Raw genomic sequence first — 17,335 nt, 5'->3', positions numbered from 1 at the left:
GTAATGTATGAATAATGCTTTAGAATGTATTCTTGATGAATTAAGAAAAGGTAAAAAAGAAAAAGAAAAAAAAAGAGTCAATCCAATGGAGTATACATATAAAAGCATTCATGAGCTTAACAGAAATTGTATTGAATAGCATACTTTTACATGTAAAAAGAAGGTTCAAATAGCATATAGGCCTATCTTTAAAAGCATAAACACAATGATCACAAAAGTATTTGTAGAATGTATACAACTGTTTCGTGAAATGTAACTTAAGCATAAAAACATTAAAATTTGTGATTAACCTTTTGAGAGCTTGAACTTGACAGAACAAATAAAACTGTCAGCAGCACAGATGCAAGGATGACAATTAAATGATGCAGCCTAATATTGTATGTCTATAGGTAGATTCAACTTTATTCTTACATCAAAGTGTAAAGAAGTGGGTGATTTATTATTGTGCCAGCTCTACAAGCTATCCACACTTTTCCTGGGCTGTGTGTGCTCCAGTTCCTGTCGATTTGATCCAATGAAAGCCAATGAAACTGGTCAGATGACCAATGATATCCAATGAAATCAACAGGAACTGGAGCACACACAGCCCAGGAAAAGTGTGGATAGACAAAATGACAATATTGTATATTATGAGTCTGCACTTCATTTGCATTACTGCGATGGTTACAACTGTTGACATTTAGTAAAGAAGGTCTTATGATAGATCACTGCAAATGTGCAGATTATTCGATCAATGAAATGTACCATACTGTTTGCTTGAAATAAGGTTTTGCCATTAAACAATGGTAATATGATGGTTGCAGGTAATACGTCCAGCAGGTGGCAGCAATGCATCAATGAAAGTATAGATATTAAATGAACCTTGAACCGGAAGTGATATGGATGACTCTCTACTAGTCTCTAGTAAACAACGACTATGTCATGCATAGGCTGCAGGGGCTACCTCCTTTATAGCTCTATGATACGCACCGCTTTGACAAGATTATGGTAAAATAAACACAAAATAATCAATAGATGTGTAACATATGGGCAAAGAGTAAAGACCATAAAGACAATGGTTTAACGTGGTCCGTAGCTCTCTCGAATGTTGATTTATGAGTGTTGAGTTGTGTGGCCACCGTGGCGTAGCAGCGCTAAGGCTAGCCCCATATGTTCCCTCTCCCTACGCTCATTCTGTAGCTCCGAGATGAGGTCACACACTGGGCCCCTCCCACCGCGTTTCAGAAACGGCGCAAGTTTCCGAAAACATAGTCTCTTATCCTTACCAGACCATTAATCCAAAACGTGTAGGGCCGATCCTGGTTTACACTAATTCAAACCTAGGACCGGCCCAGAAAATCCAAGTCGCCATTTTAACCGAGCCTTTACGTCCCGTCTTTTGTCAGTCGCTTCCATGTTTATCAAGGAAGTTGAAAAGCTTTAGCGCCTCCCCGGCGCCTCCCCTGGTCGAAAATTTCCAACTGACTTCAGTTCACTCGACATGCACGCGCACACGCACACTTCCTTGATAAACATGGAAGCGACTGACAAAAGACGGGACGTAAAGGCTCGGTTCAAATGGCGACTTGGATTTTCTGGGCCGGTCCTAGGTTTGAATTAGTGTAAACCAGGATCGGCCCTACACGTTTTGGATTAATGGTCTGGTAAGGATAAGAGACTATGTTTTCGGAAACTTGCGCCGTTTCTGAAACGCGGTGGGAGGGGCCCAGTGTGTGACCTCATCTCGGAGCTACAGAATGAGCGTAGGGAGAGGGCACATATGGGGCTACGCTAAGGCTAGCTAACGCCAGGTTAACTTGTCAACTATAAATAGCCTACCATACAATGTATGTCGATTGGTTGAAAGCACATGATGAAAACAGATACAATGGAGAAGACCACAATGGAAACAAGCCTATAACTTGGCTTGGCTCAAAGCCTGTTAATAATTTACAATTTACAATTTAGGCATTTAGCAGACGCTCTTAATCCAGAGCGATTTACAATAATCAGGAACAAAAGCATGGGAATACATCACAAAAGCATTTATCATAAAACATGCGTAAGCTAAGAAAGTAACAGTGGAATATCTATATTATGAGACTATACATATAAGCTATATATATATACTACTATGCTATACAGTACATATGTACTATGGCGTGCTATGACTATATACAATGCAATTATAGTGCCGTCTACATAACATGCTATAAGTCTGTATCAGATGCTATCTAAGTCTACAGAAATGCTATCTAAGGGGGTAGGGTAAGTGCTAACGTATTAAATCAATCAATAATGTCTGTTTGTCTTTAAAAAACCAATAAATATACTTTATAAAAAAATAAAAACACAAAACAAAAGTGACGGAGACAGGCAGAATGGCTGTTCTGTGAGTACAAATTAAGATTGATGATCAATCGGTCACATTATTATTGTGTCATCAATATGTGGAATTAATCTGGATTATTTTGAGTCCGATCTATTTTGATATGTCACTGATATATTGTGCATCACTATTACTTTCCATACCTTTAGAAGATTTGTGTTGTGTTCTGCACTTGTCAACATGTTGAATTGGTTCTTTTAAAATGTTCTCTGATTACAGAGAACATTTTGATGAATTGAACATGGTGGACCCTGTTGTTGTAAACAAGTGTAATGCTTAATTGGGTCGTCCACTCACAGTTAACAGTCTTTGTATTGAGTTTGGGCTTGAAATGTACTGTAATTCTGCAAACTGTTAATACATATTTCAATCAATCAAAAAAGAGTGGAGACGAGGAGACCATTTTGCTCTGGGGTGAAACTGTCATGTCACCAATATGAGCAGACCTTGCCCGCAATCCAGCTGACAGTTCTTAAGTGCTCATCAATGAGAACAGCGCTGCCCATTCCCATTTGGAGAGATACAGTGAAAGGTCCTTGCCACATGACTACTATATGCATTATGAAATGTAAAAACAATGTTTGATTTTTCAACAGCATGTGGTGGAGCACTGCAAGGAAGCAGTGATCTAGGAAGGAGCTGCTGTCTCTAGATGACACCACATTCAAGGGTTCAAGGTTGTACTTCATTATTACATCTTGTGTACAGTACTAGTAAAACTTCCTTCAGACAGTACAGCAGCATAGATAACAGCAAACACAACAAACAAAGGGATAGAATAAAGTACAAAGTCACATTCAACAACGTGTGTAAGAGCCATTATGACCTCCTGTTTTACTAATTAACAATGTCACTGCAGCTTGGTCAATGTCAAGGCCAGCCCAGGTATTTAACCAGGTTGCTAATCAGCCAGAGGTGTTGCCAGTGGCAGACAAACAGTTTTCCACTGTGTTCAGGACGGCTGGTTGCCTGTGTTTGTTTGACTGTTTCTTTTGTGTTATTTGATGTGTATGCTGTATAGGAAAATGGCTGCAGAGTTAAACTCAACAGACACGTTTGGGAGATCAGATCAGTTTGTACTGAGCACACGTGGCAAGAACTTCCACCTGGCCGTCGGCAACCAGTAGTGCAATTAGCATAGGGCTTAAACTGATCATGCTAAATAACAGAAATAATAATCAGAAAATGGTTTCTACATCGTGGTCCCTGCTGGAATTAAGTTGAACCACTTTGGTGGATCTTTGGTCAACATCCACAACGATGTGCTGCCAGGCTTTGTGAGCATACAAGGCCTGGGTTACTAAGTCCACCTTTTATATCATTATTATTATATAGTTGGATCGTGTACCCAAAACGGTAACTAATACGTATATGCTCCAATATATACCGTCAAAATATTAAAGGTATATTCAGTGATTTAACTTAATTCAAATATCACTTATTTTTTTGTTTTGTTGTGATAATCCTCCCTACTATAGAGTGTGCTGGCCATATAAGGAGTTCCTCCCTGTCCCCAGTTAACCCCTGGGGGTCAAAAAACCTTAGGTTTCGTTTTTGACTCTCTATCCTGATTGGACGAAAGGCTGGGTCCCACAGCCAAAAACGAAACCTAAGGTTGTTTGAGTGAAATCACTGAATATACCTTTAAGTATAAATACTATAAACATACATGCAACAAATGAATTAATGTGGATATAATTTTATAGTTGTTCTATGTGCATGTCTCCTCCTTTCCGTCAAATACAGATGTAATCTGTGCACAAACATGACACCACAACCAGTCTCATTCAACCACCTGCTCCCTCCTGAAAACATCAGCTTCCCAGCACAGTTCCACCTTCAACAAAGACACCGTCGATGGGAAGGTCATTGAATGGTAGATCATCAAATAAACATTACTTGTTTTTGTCATGGGCTCATACAGTACTTTGTTTGCATTTCTTTCTATGCTGTGACATCAAATGCTACCCCCCTGATCTTCTAGGCTACTAAGTTGTATTGTATGGATAATTACTTTATTCTAGGAGCCATGGTTGCTGCAGATAACATCTCTTTTACCATCTCCCCAACAGCATACAAGAGCCTGCTTCTCCCTGAAAACGTCAACATCAGCTTCCCTCGCCATGACAGTTTCCATTCCATGAAGATGGGAAATAAATACCTTCTACAAGCTCAAATTGTGTCGCAATGTCACACATTTTGATCTCTACAGGTTTTCTGTCCGACATGTATACATACTCAAGGTCATCTTCCACTGGTGTACAAACATGGTATTTGTGATTAGGGTTGTTCAGAAGAGTAACGCAGGTATGTTACCCATTGCAGGTATGTTGACAGGATGTGTTTTCACAGCCTAGTACATGTATCTTGCATAGGATAATCAAATCTAGGCAATATAATTACACATCATTAAGGTCAAATTAAACATTGTATTGACAGTCACACTAGTATTATCTTGGTGGTTGTATAATTTGTGTTATGTAGAGTTTTTCCCATTTGCTCATCAGCAATGGTGACAGGATAACTTTGTGCCACAGCATAAAGCGCCCCCTTAAAAAAAGTATGAACTGAACCCAACACAGATCGAACTATATATTCTCAGTATACTATTTTTTTATAGTTGGAAGTGAACATTGAAAGACAAGTAGGCTACTAATTATAAAACTGATCTGTTATTTGCAGGCCTATGTGACAGAAATGAGAAGGTGTATGTTTATAGTATTTATACTACATATTTGTATGGTGTAGGCCTATATTGGAGCAGCTGTGGGCACCCACAAATCCATCGGGATTGTCTCATATACTCTCACTTATATTTATATAAATAACATGTATGTGGTAGTGTTTGATATACAAGCTCCTAGAGCGAATGCAGGCCATACGTACATACATGGTCTGAATGTATCACCTGAGCCACAGAAGTAAACTAGACAAAGTGCCAATCGGCACAGGTCTCCACCAGGGCAGGTCAGGTTGTGGCCTCATGGTGGCGCTATAACAGGCTGTTGAGGAAGATTTGGGCCGGAGGTTCGTGTTGGAGGGATGCAGGTACAATGTTTTTCCATGTGTGCATACAGAAGTTGTATACAGATCGATGCAGTTATAGCTAAAAACAGGAATTGGCCCGTTATAGCGCCACCGTGAGGCTGATTTTGAGGAAAAAATTGTGGCATGTCGTCCTCGGCCTAGTGAAAATGTGCGTGTATAATTTAAGGGAAATTGCACACTGTGTTTGTGATTTGTGGCCTTTTTTCGAAATGGACGAATCGTGTGAGCTTTGGAAGCCAATCTTAGCCAATCAGGATGGAAGATGGGAAATGGTGCCGCTCCGTGTTGATCACATGACTATGGAGATAGTGTATACCGATTTGCGTGAAATTTGGATAAAATCTGAAGGAGTAATAATAGAAAATGTGTTTTACATATGTCGGCCTCCTGGTGGCGCTATAAAGAGCAGATGTGAAAAATTCCAGGCAAAGGTTTTTCCTTGGCCTCTAGGGAGTTGGCATACAAAGTTATCCACAGATCCGTGCAGTTAGAGGTAAAAACACTTTTTGGCCAGTTATAGCGCCACCTTGAGTCTGAGTTGAAAATGTTCATGTGGCATTTCGTCCTCGGCCTAGTGGGAATGTGGGTGCACAATTTCACGGAAATCACGCGATGTGTTCATGATTTGCAGCATTTTGTTTGAAACTGAGCACTCCTGTGAACTTTGGAAGCCAATCTTAACCAATCAGGATGGAGTGTGAGAAATCTGAAAGACCGGTTTCGTTGAATGGCTCTAGAGAGACTGTGTACCAATTTGCGTGATGTTTGGACAAAATCTGTAGGTGTACTGTGCAAAAACTTGTTTTTCACAAAGCGGCCTCCTGGTGGCGCTATAACAGGCCGTTCTGGAAAGTTTGGGGCAGAGGTTCATGGTTGGCATCCAGGGAGTGTGTGTGCAAAATTTGGCATCGACCGGGTTAACGGTGGCCGAGATTAGCTGCTCACGGACGGACGGACGGACGGACGGACACACGGACGGACGGAGTGCAAAACATACTCTCCCCCATGCCTTCGGCTGGTGGAGACAAAAAGAGTTTAACTTAAATGATGGGGCCAAGAGATATTTGTATGTTCAGCACGCTGTGTAGTTTTGTCACTTGAAAGCATGACATGATAGCTTCACACCACTTGATTGCAATGAAATTGATGGCTAATTTTATTTTTTTATTCTTTTGTATTGTATAGAAATGGTGTTACAAGACCACACATGATTATGTTCATAAATGGAAGCATATCAGGTTTACAAATGTAAAGACGTGGGTAAAATTGGTTGTCAGCTCCACAAGCTAGAGCAAAATGGCAATTCATCAATTTATTAATCTGCAATTCATTTGAAAAGGATATATTTGATGTTCAACATTAATTTGTTTAATACCAAGTACTGCCCTTATTGTGGATTACCGGTAAACGTCCAGCAGGTGGCAGCAATGCATACATATTCAGAATGCTGTCATTTTAAACTATTTTGTTTTAATGTAATTAATTATGTACACGTTATAGTCTATCAATGCCTCACAGTTTAACAGGTAATGTACGGTTTATTTGAACAATCTGTAACATAAAGTATACTTAAATACAAGAGCGTTACTACTTAATTTATACTAATGCTCAAATCACCGCAGTGAATGTTCACGTCACGTGTCACTTAAGGCTGTCTAGTCAGACTGTCTAAATGGGGACAAAAAGAAGAAAATCAACAGCACATCGTCCCTCGTGTTGACGATGAGCTGACCCATAAGATTATGTCAAAGGGCATCTAAATGGCATGGTACAGAGTGCTGTAGGTGTGTCTTGAATTGAAATGGAAAATATTTCAATACATCAGAATGAAAAGCTATACAGTAATCAAATTACCAGGTCTATCAACAGATCCTGACTAGGGTGATTTGTAGGCTATGCATATCCACTCTAACCCAGGTGCATGGACAAACAGCAATATAGTCCTCAACACTGGTATAAAAGGAAAACTCAGCTCCACTGGTTTATGAATTTGAATGAATTATGACAGTGGAGCTGAGTTTTCCTTAACATTGTCAACAGATCCTCCCATGCAGACACTGAACGTCTGAACCCCTAATTGCTCCTGATGTGCTGGTTGATGCCTTAGCTGTCATCAGTGTATGAATGCGTGTGTTAATCGGTGAATGTATAGGCCTAGGCTAATGCACAATCTATGTAAAGCGCATTGGATAAAGGCGCCATTTACCATTTTAAATGCACCATTTACCATGCATCCACGATACATCAACACACGTGCATTGTTGTGTTGTGCGTGTGTGTGAATTAGCACATAAATGTTGATTGATTCATTGAAAATTGTATTAAAAGATTGCAGAATGTGTAGGCTGCCCTATAGGCTACAGTCCATGGAAAGTACAGGTAAATATTAAACTGCTAAAGCATAAGACCAGAAATAGCACAAACACTTGACTGCCTGATCGTCACATGTTTAATGTGTGTGTGTGTGTGTGTGTGTGTGTGTGTGTGTGTGTGTGTGTGTGTGTGTGTGTGTGTGTGTGTGTGAAGTAGGTATGAAGATGACGTGAATGACAAAAAATAAATAAAATCTTGTGTGCAAGGGGAAATCGCAACGCTATGAAATATATAATGTACCAATCCCTTATTGCTACTCCTTGCTTTTGCTGAGTAGAAAACACACACACACACACACACACACACACACACACACTCTGTAAAGCGCCTTGGATAAAGGCGCTAATAAATGCACCATTTAACGCTAGTGTAGGCCTACTCTCTTACTATTCCACTAGCTGACTGATCAGATCACTGACTCAGCAGCAGATCGTCAAGAACATGATGCACCATCATCGATACAAAATATGTAGCCTACAGATACAGATATGTACATATAAGGCCCATAATATATAAGTAGCCTATATAAGTAACGTCAACGTGTCAGTGAAACGCAGTCCAACACAGACATCAATTAATTATTAATAGCCATTCCGAAAATGTATTACAAATGTTAGTATTTTTGGACCAGCAGTTTTCTTCCTAGCTGGTTGTTAATGTCATGCAATTTTTTTTTTCAAACCTAGAAACATTTGTTAGGCATAAGAATCGTACTGTGAAAAAAATAATGCAGATGAGGATAAAAGCTGATATATTTATGGCGATTCAAATTATATAGGATAAAAAAGCTCAAAGGGGTCGATTTAGGACTTCTATTTTACTTACTTCTATATTACTAATCTAATTACAGTATTATGATCTGGGGGCGTGTAGTATGTCATATTGCAATTTTGGGCATGTTAAGAAGCGCTTTTGACACCCCGCGGAGTGCGCAAAACGGCCTTGAATTAGTCATGGGTGTGTTTAAGGCGTGTTTGAGACGCACCCAATCAACATGTCCGTACTATTCTCTTTACCAGTCAGCTGATGTCACATACGGAATGCGCACTTTGGGGATCGTGGTATGACATTTCTTCAGGCTGGCACCATAGAAGACATGACATGCCTTTGTCACATTTGGGTTAATTATTCCTATTGCACTGCATGCTGTCACCTTTATGCCTCAAAAGAACAGACCCACCTTTCAGATCGGAATGGAATTGCGAGTAGATAGCAGCATATTGGCAAATTGGCAATCCATGCGTAATTAATTAATTCGATAACGATAGAACCATGTACCATACAGCGAATGAAAGCAAGATTCCTAAGGAATATGGAGATTTTTACATTTAATAAAACGGTTGAGAAATGAGAGAACCATGAGTGTTTATAGGCTAATATCAACGTTTTTTTATGAAAGACCAAACGGGCTGTGAACTTGAAGAGCTCAATCACCATCCCGACACGGAAGAAATATAGCCTAGTGCATGCATGTATATGCACTGTTGCACTTGCACACAGTAGCCTACACACGCTCTTTATTTGTTTCTATTGAAAAACACCAGTAAAATAACGTTTATTATATTTTATTTCATTCAAGTCACGACGAAGGAATGAGTTGAATGCGTGCTGGGTAATGCTGTGGCCCCGATGGTATGGTCTTCGCTGAGTTCGCTCGTAGCATTTTATTGAAGAAGACTTGAATCGGGTGTGATACAGCATATGAAAGCACATTTCCCACGGATTATGGAGATGTTTTTATTTATTTTTAAGGTTGAGAAATGAAAGAATTATGGCCGTTTCTAATCTCAACATTTTTTTTTAAAAGACGCAAAACTGCCATGTCTCATAGAAACAAGTAAATAGGTCTATAAAAATAAGCGCATATAACAGGGGTCTGTAACCTATTTTAAATGAAGTGCCATGTTTTTATTTTCTAAATAGCGAGTCTGCCATATCCAGATTAATTTGAATGACACCACATTAAAATAAAAAAACATTTTGATTGTCCACAAATATAAAGTTCTTCCTTCTTTTTAAATATGTTCTTGCACATTGTTATAATGATCATTATATATCCCCCTGCAGTCAGAGTTCATAGTTTTAATGAATGAATGTGATGCATTGTGAGCTGGTATAGATCTGCTATTTTCAAAAGTAATCTTTTTATTTAATTTTTGGATTAGCTGTCCTTAGTTGGGCAAATGCATTCATCTGGGGATCCTTGACATGGGAATGTGCTGTGTGAGGATCACTGGTTTAAACAACATTAGGAGAAAAGCCCAAATAACCACTTTAGAAACAAGAAAAACAACCACACAGAAAGCAACTTTACAGAAAAATAAGCCGCTTATAATAAACAGACATGGCAACACTCTACCAGCCTCCCAGAGCCGCTCAAGTGTCAAATCAAACAGTGCTTTTTGCGTTTATGAGGTGGTCAGACCCACGTCTAATCGTTATGCGCTGAGTGTCTTTAGGTCAAGGGGCTTAATAGCAAATTGCGCAAAGCGAAAATAATTAACATATGGACACTCCCACAATGCTAAAATATTCAGGACCACGGTAAGCCATAATGTGTGTGCGTTCAACACGGGTCAGTGCGTTCAACACGGGCCGATATGCCTTTCATAATACGAATGTGCGCAGAGCGAGGCCAATTTATGTATTTCCATTGGTAAAACGCACCTTCAAAATCTACCCAAAAGGCTCATGCACCTGAAATGGTGACCCTTTATGCCCCCCCACCCTCTCGGGGTTCCACATCACAAAATACAACAACCAAATTTTACATTAGACGTTAGAGGGCAACCTGACCTTAAGGCCTCTCTTTCATGTCTGTTTCAAAGGCCTTCGTTGGACTGGAAACCAGACATTTCGCTGACCCCAGAGTTGTGGGTGTAATTGCGAACGCAGTGAGCCACTTACTATGAGACCCTGCTGCTCATGTCTGTCTGTGTGTCTGTGTGTGTGTCTGTCTGTCCCGCTGTGACACCACCCGCCCGCCACCAGAGGGCGCAGCTGTAGCACACACACACACACACACACAAACACACACAGGGCGCAGCTGTAGCACACACACACACACACACACACACACACACACACACACACACACACACACACACACACACACACACACACACACACACAACCACACACACACGAGCTGCGTTCGCTTCCCGCGTTTGCGCGTCTTACTTGTAACCTATAGGCTAGCGGTACAAATTATCGAGATGAACCTCTCAAGGGTTAACAAAAGTTAAGCTTCAACGTTGTTTATAACATTGTTGTTGTTCTGTGAACGTGTGAACCTGCTGAACCCGAGATTGTTTACCTGAACTGTTTACCTGCGCCTCTTTCATGCATGTATTTAGAAAACAGTTTGCTCCGAGTGCACCTGCTAGCTACTTTAAAAAGGCCATGGGTTTGCCATTCTGCTTGCTTGCCTGACACAAACACATTTAATACAGACGGAGACGATCGACGATATTTTTTACCAGCATCTGCATCATGGCATTGAGGGCATTACTGACGGCAAAGCCGAACGCGGACCCCTACCAGCGGCACCCGACCATCACCCTGAAGGCGGCCAGCGTGAAGGAGGCCCAAAAGGTTCTGCAGTGGGACTTCACCGAGGACGGGGTGAAGGCCGTTAAGGTCGTGAACAACTTGTATGCCGCCTTCACCGATGGGGCTACAGCATCGAAAATGCTCCTTTTCGAGCAGCAAGCCCCAAAGGTGAAGGCGGGGAACACCTACATTCTGCGAAATTATCGCATCACTCAATATGGTGGGGTGGGCAACCTGCAGTGTACTCGGGACACGGGGTTCTATTTGACCCGAGACCTGGACATCAGCCGTGAAATGGAGGCGCAGTGCGTGGCGCTCCTGGACCCCCCGTGCCAGGCTGTTTCCCTGGATGTCCAGAATGTGGTGCCAGGCCTGGTGACCATTACAGGCCACATTACAGCTGTAAGTCGACCATTATATTATTATCATTATTATTATTATTATTATTATTATTATTATATTTAATATTTGGAATGTTGAACGGTATACTACCCGTAAAAGTAGCCTTAACATAATATGTTCCAATTTTATACACCGTAAAAATATACAGTAGGCCTATAGCCTATAAGCGCGCATGCAACAAATGAATGAATGTGGATATAATTTTAAAAAATTGCTATGCGTATGTCTCCTCATTTCTGTCACATATACAGATGGAAACTGTGCGCAAGTTTGCCGGGGAAAAGGGGGGGCCTTGCCCGGTGCAGACCATAAGAATAACGGAGGTAAGTTTTACTTAATTGTCTTTCAGTGACAGACTGACAGTGTTAACTTTCAACTTCGTGAAATAGTTAATATCCGTATAAATACTCGTATGCCTACTTTAAGCCCATGGCTATGTGATTCTTTCATTGCAGAAAGGACATGAGGGGACGGTGTTCCTTTGGCGGGAGGCCATTCTTTCGCCATGCCTATCAATGGGGAACAAGGTCCGGGTATCTGGTTTGAGAATGAAGGCCTCTGCAGCGGGAACAACGTTCCAGACCACAACCTTCACCAACATTGAGGTAATAGGCTAGGCCTACTATATTGTCATTAGAATAATAATGTTTGTAACAGTATGATGTTAGTGTAATTATTGTCTAGATTTGAACATATACAGTTGTTGTTCTAGAGGGCAACCTGACCTTACGCGGCCTCTCTTTCATGTCTGTTTCAAAGGCAGATTGGACTGGAAACGTGGGAAACCAGACATCATGTTGCATATTTCGCTGACCCCAGAGTTGTGGGTGCAGCGTTTGGAATGAAATCTTCCACTTTGGTGCATGGCATGGGGTATTTTTTATGGTATAAAGGTGTGTGTGTGTGTGTGTGTGTGTGTGTGTGTGTGTGTGTGTGTGTGTGTGTGTGTGTGAAGTAGGTATGAAGATGACGTGAATGACAAAAAATAAATAAAATCTTGTGTGCAAGGGGAAATCGCAACGCTATGAAATATATAATGTACCAATCCCTTATTGCTACTCCTTGCTTTTGCTGAGTAGAAAACACACACACACACACACACACACACACACACACACACACCCTCACACACACACACATACACACACACACTCTGTAAAGCGCCTTGGATAAAGGCGCTAATAAATGCACCATTTAACGCTAGTGTAGGCCTACTCTCTTACTATTCCACTAGCTGACTGATCAGATCACTGACTCAGCAGCAGATCGTCAAGAACATGATGCACCATCATCGATATAAAAATATGTAGCCTACAGATACAGATATGTACATATAAGGCCCATAATATATAAGTAGCCTATATAAGTAACGTCAACGTGTCAGTGAAACGCAGTCCAACACAGACATCAATTAATTATTAATAGCCATTCCGAAAATGTATTACAAATGTTAGTATTTTTGGACCAGCAGTTTTCTTCCTAGCTGGTTGTTAATGTCATGCAATTTTTTTTTTCAAACCTAGAAACATTTGTTAGGCATAAGAATCGTACTGTGAAAACAATAATGCAGATGAGGATAAAAGCTGATATATTTATGGCGATTCAAATTATATAGGATAAAAAAGCTCAAAGGCTCATGCACCTGAAATGGTGACCCTTTATGCCCCCCCACCCTCTCGGGGTTCCACATCACAAAATACAACAACCAAATTTAACATTAGACGTTAGAGGGCAACCTGACCTTAAGGCCTCTCTTTCATGTCTGTTTCAAAGGCCTTCGTTGGACTGGAAACCAGACATTTCGCTGACCCCAGAGTTGTGGGTGTAATAACCTATAGGCTAGCGGTACAATTTATCGAGATGAACCTCTCAAGGGTTAACAAAAGTTAAGCTTCAACGTTGTTTATAACATTGTTGTTGTTCTGTGAACGTGTGAACCTGCTGAACCCGAGATTGTTTACCTGAACTGTTTACCTGCGCCTCTTTCATGCATGTATTTAGAAAACAGTTTGCTCCGAGTGCACCTGCTAGCTACTTTAAAAAGGCCATGGGTTTGCCATTCTGCTTGCTTGCCTGACACAAACACATTTAATACAGACGGAGACGATCGACGATATTTTTTACCAGCATCTGCATCATGGCATTGAGGGCATTACTGACGGCAAAGCCGAACGCGGACCCCTACCAGCGGCACCCGACCATCACCCTGAAGGCGGCCAGCGTGAAGGAGGCCCAAAAGGTTCTGCAGTGGGACTTCACCGAGGACGGGGTGAAGGCCGTTAAGGTCGCGAACAACTTGTATGCCGCCTTCACCGATGGGGCTACAGCATCGAAAATGCTCCTTTTCGAGCAGCAAGCCCCAAAGGTGAAGGCGGGGAACACCTACATTCTGCGAAATTATCGCATCACTCAATATGGTGGGGTGGGCAACCTGCAGTGTACTCGGGACACGGGGTTCTATTTGACCCGAGACCTGGACATCAGCCGTGAAATGGAGGCGCAGTGCGTGGCGCTCCTGGACCCCCCGTGCCAGGCTGTTTCCCTGGATGTCCAGAATGTGGTGCCAGGCCTGGTGACCATTACAGGCCACATTACAGCTGTAAGTCGACCATTATATTATTATCATTATTATTATTATTATATTTAATATTTGGAATGTTGAACGGTATACTACCCGTAAAAGTAGCCTTAAATATGTTCCAATTTTATACACCGTAAAAATATACAGTAGGCCTATAGCCTATAAGCGCGCATGCAACAAATGAATGAATGTGGATATAATTTAATTTTTTTGCTATGCGTATGTCTCCTCATTTCTGTCACATATACAGATGGAAACTGTGCGCAAGTTTGCCGGAGAAAAGGGGGGGCCTTGCCCGGTGCAGACCATAAGAATAACGGAGGTAAGTTTTACTTAATTGTCTTGCAGTGACAGACTGACAGTGTTAACTTTCAACTTCGTGAAATAGTTAATATCCGTATAAATACTCGTATGCCTACTTTAAGCCCATGGCTATGTGATTCTTTCATTGCAGAAAGGACATGAGGGGACGGTGTTCCTTTGGCGGGAGGCCATTCTTTCGCCATGCCTATCAATGGGGAACAAGGTCCGGGTATCTGGTTTGAGAATGAAGGCCTCTGCAGCGGGAACAACGTTCCAGACCACAACCTTCACCAACATTGAGGTAATAGGCTAGGCCTACTATATTGTCATTAGAATAATAATGTTTGTAACAGTATGATGTTAGTGTAATTATTGTCTAGATTTGAACATAATAATAGCCTATCTATCGTATGTAAAGGCTGTGAAAACATTAACATTTCAACCCAAACACAGAAAAAGAGCTAACCAAACCAATATATATATATTGCATTCCCCCACTCGATAATCCCTCGATCTATCATTGAAGCTCCAACATTGGGATAGACACAGTGAAAGGTCCTATATGCATAGGATGTGTTAAAATATAATGACTGAAAACCAATTTGTTTGATTTCTATACAGAATGTGGTGGAGTGCTGCAGGGAAGGCGTGGTCCAAGGCGTGATGGAGACCGAACACGGGATGGAGCTGCTCCTGGACGACAACAACGTCGTCACAATTTCCCTGGCCAGATACAATGACATTTCCCCCCCCGAAACCCCATTCCCGATAAAGGCATCCTTCACCTTCAACGAAGGACAGGTGGACATCACCCTGGTCGAGGTGGAGGAAGAGGACGAGCTTCCTCCTTTCCAAGATGTTTAGTTTAATGCCTTCATTTTTTTTTAATATTAATTGTTATTGTAATGTGTTTTTGTAATGTGTGTTTAATTTCATGTTCAGAAATCAAATTAATACTTAAATAATACTTGCTTTCTTTATCCCAACCAAGACTCACACATTGTTTCAGGGGGGAAAAGATCAACTCTTTCACTGTTTTAATAACATAATATACAGACAATGTCATTGCTTGATTTATTGAAAGCCTACTTTATTATAACTTCATTACCAGTTGGCCGAAAAAAGTTCACCAAAGACAGTTCAATACAAGGTCTGCTAAGAGGATTTAAAACCCACGAAAGGGCTATGGCTTAATTGGTTATATTGGAGTCCTTCCTATTCAGTTCATGGGACATTTAATGACAAATATATACAAATATACAGTACTATGCAAAAAAAAGTAATATAAACGGTTAGAAAGTTGATGCTCAATGTAAACCTTTATTATTTAGATTTAGATTTCTGCTATTCTGTATTTCAGGTTAAAATCGTTGTAATAGTTTGATATATCACTCAATGTAGTAAAACATCCAGCAGGTGGCGCAGCAATGCATCAATGAAAATAATTAACCTATACACTGACACGAAACAAGACAGGAACGCCCAAAAACGTCACAGCCGGTTTTTTAACAAGACAGGAACGCCCAAAAACATCACATCCGGTGTTTTACCCTGGGCAGAATTTTCTATGGCTGCCAATGCAACTTTTTCCAATCCTTAATCACATACGGCAAACACCTATGCCGATAATATCTAACTTGCGGAGGTAACGTGCCTTGTCCGCGGGCAACAGATCTTTCAACGTATGGCATTGCAAATACGTTAGATAATCGCTACTCTGCGCAATATTGTTTTGAAAATGCCGCAAATTGCATTGCAGTGAACGAGAGCAAATCACAAATCACAAATCTTACCCCGGGGGGTGGGCGGAGCCGCGGAGTCGCAGCTGACGCCCCTCCCTCCGCTCTGATGACGCGTTGTTATGTCAATGTATAGAATTATTTTAACCTTGAACCGGAAGTGATACTGATTTGCCATAGCTATGCACAACAACCGTAATGGGTCAACTGCATGTGGGTGTTGGATGAAATCCTTTGACAAGCTTATGGTAAGAATAATCAATAGATGTGTGACATTATGGGTAAATACAATGATTTAACGTGGTCCGAAGCTCTTGTCAAATGTTGATTTATGGAGTTGTGTTAGACACACCGTGGGGTAGCAGCGCTAATGCTGGCTAGCTAACGCCACGTTAACGTTTCAACTATAAATACGATGTATGTCGATTGGTAAAATCTAAATGCACGTGTTTAATGTGATAAAGTAGCTTATTGGATGAATCATTACCACGGATCCTTAGTTATAATCTGATCGGACATGTTATGTTACGTTTCTCATCCGCATCTCATTCAGTAAGCTAGCTGTGGTTGTCATGGTGGAACTTGAATGTCAAAGTCTACATAAACGTTCAAATTTAAAGTGCTCACGTTTGCTAATACCTGCCCGAGCACAATTGAAACATTCGTGACCATATGGTGAGCAGTTGTATTTGAAATATGAATCTTTATGTTGTAGACGTTGATGTTGTAAATGTAGCACCGTGCACAAAATTATCATTATCATGTTTGGCTAGTTATTGCAACATTCATATGGTTGAAAAAACGTAATAAGAATGCATACTATGGTCAGTATGCAAATTCACATTAATGCTGTAAAATGTCTCTATAATATAATATTGGTAGTATTAGCATTAATTTATCATAAAGTTATGTTGTAGCCACCACAGTAAACGATACATTACATGAACATCATGATCATTATGTTCTCCG

The 17,335-nt window shown here is 40.8% G+C and overlaps 1 long non-coding RNA gene across 1 annotated transcript; it reads left to right on the top strand.

Moving 5' to 3' along the window:
* Positions 1-901: 901 nt before the first annotated feature.
* On the top strand, positions 902-4,728 carry LOC310855483. The gene is made up of 4 exons (XR_014569000.1): positions 902-987; positions 2,965-3,045; positions 4,115-4,244; positions 4,393-4,728. It is a non-coding gene; the product is annotated as an uncharacterized lncRNA (long non-coding RNA).
* Positions 4,729-17,335: the final 12,607 nt, after the last annotated feature.

The sequence above is a fragment of the Protomyctophum parallelum genome (genome assembly GCF_964188405.1).
Source record: "Protomyctophum parallelum genome assembly, chromosome: 3".
NCBI lineage: Eukaryota > Metazoa > Chordata > Actinopteri > Myctophiformes > Myctophidae > Protomyctophum > Protomyctophum parallelum.
The sequence above is the reverse complement of the archived record's forward strand: the minus strand, read 5'-3'. Positions and strand labels throughout refer to the sequence as shown.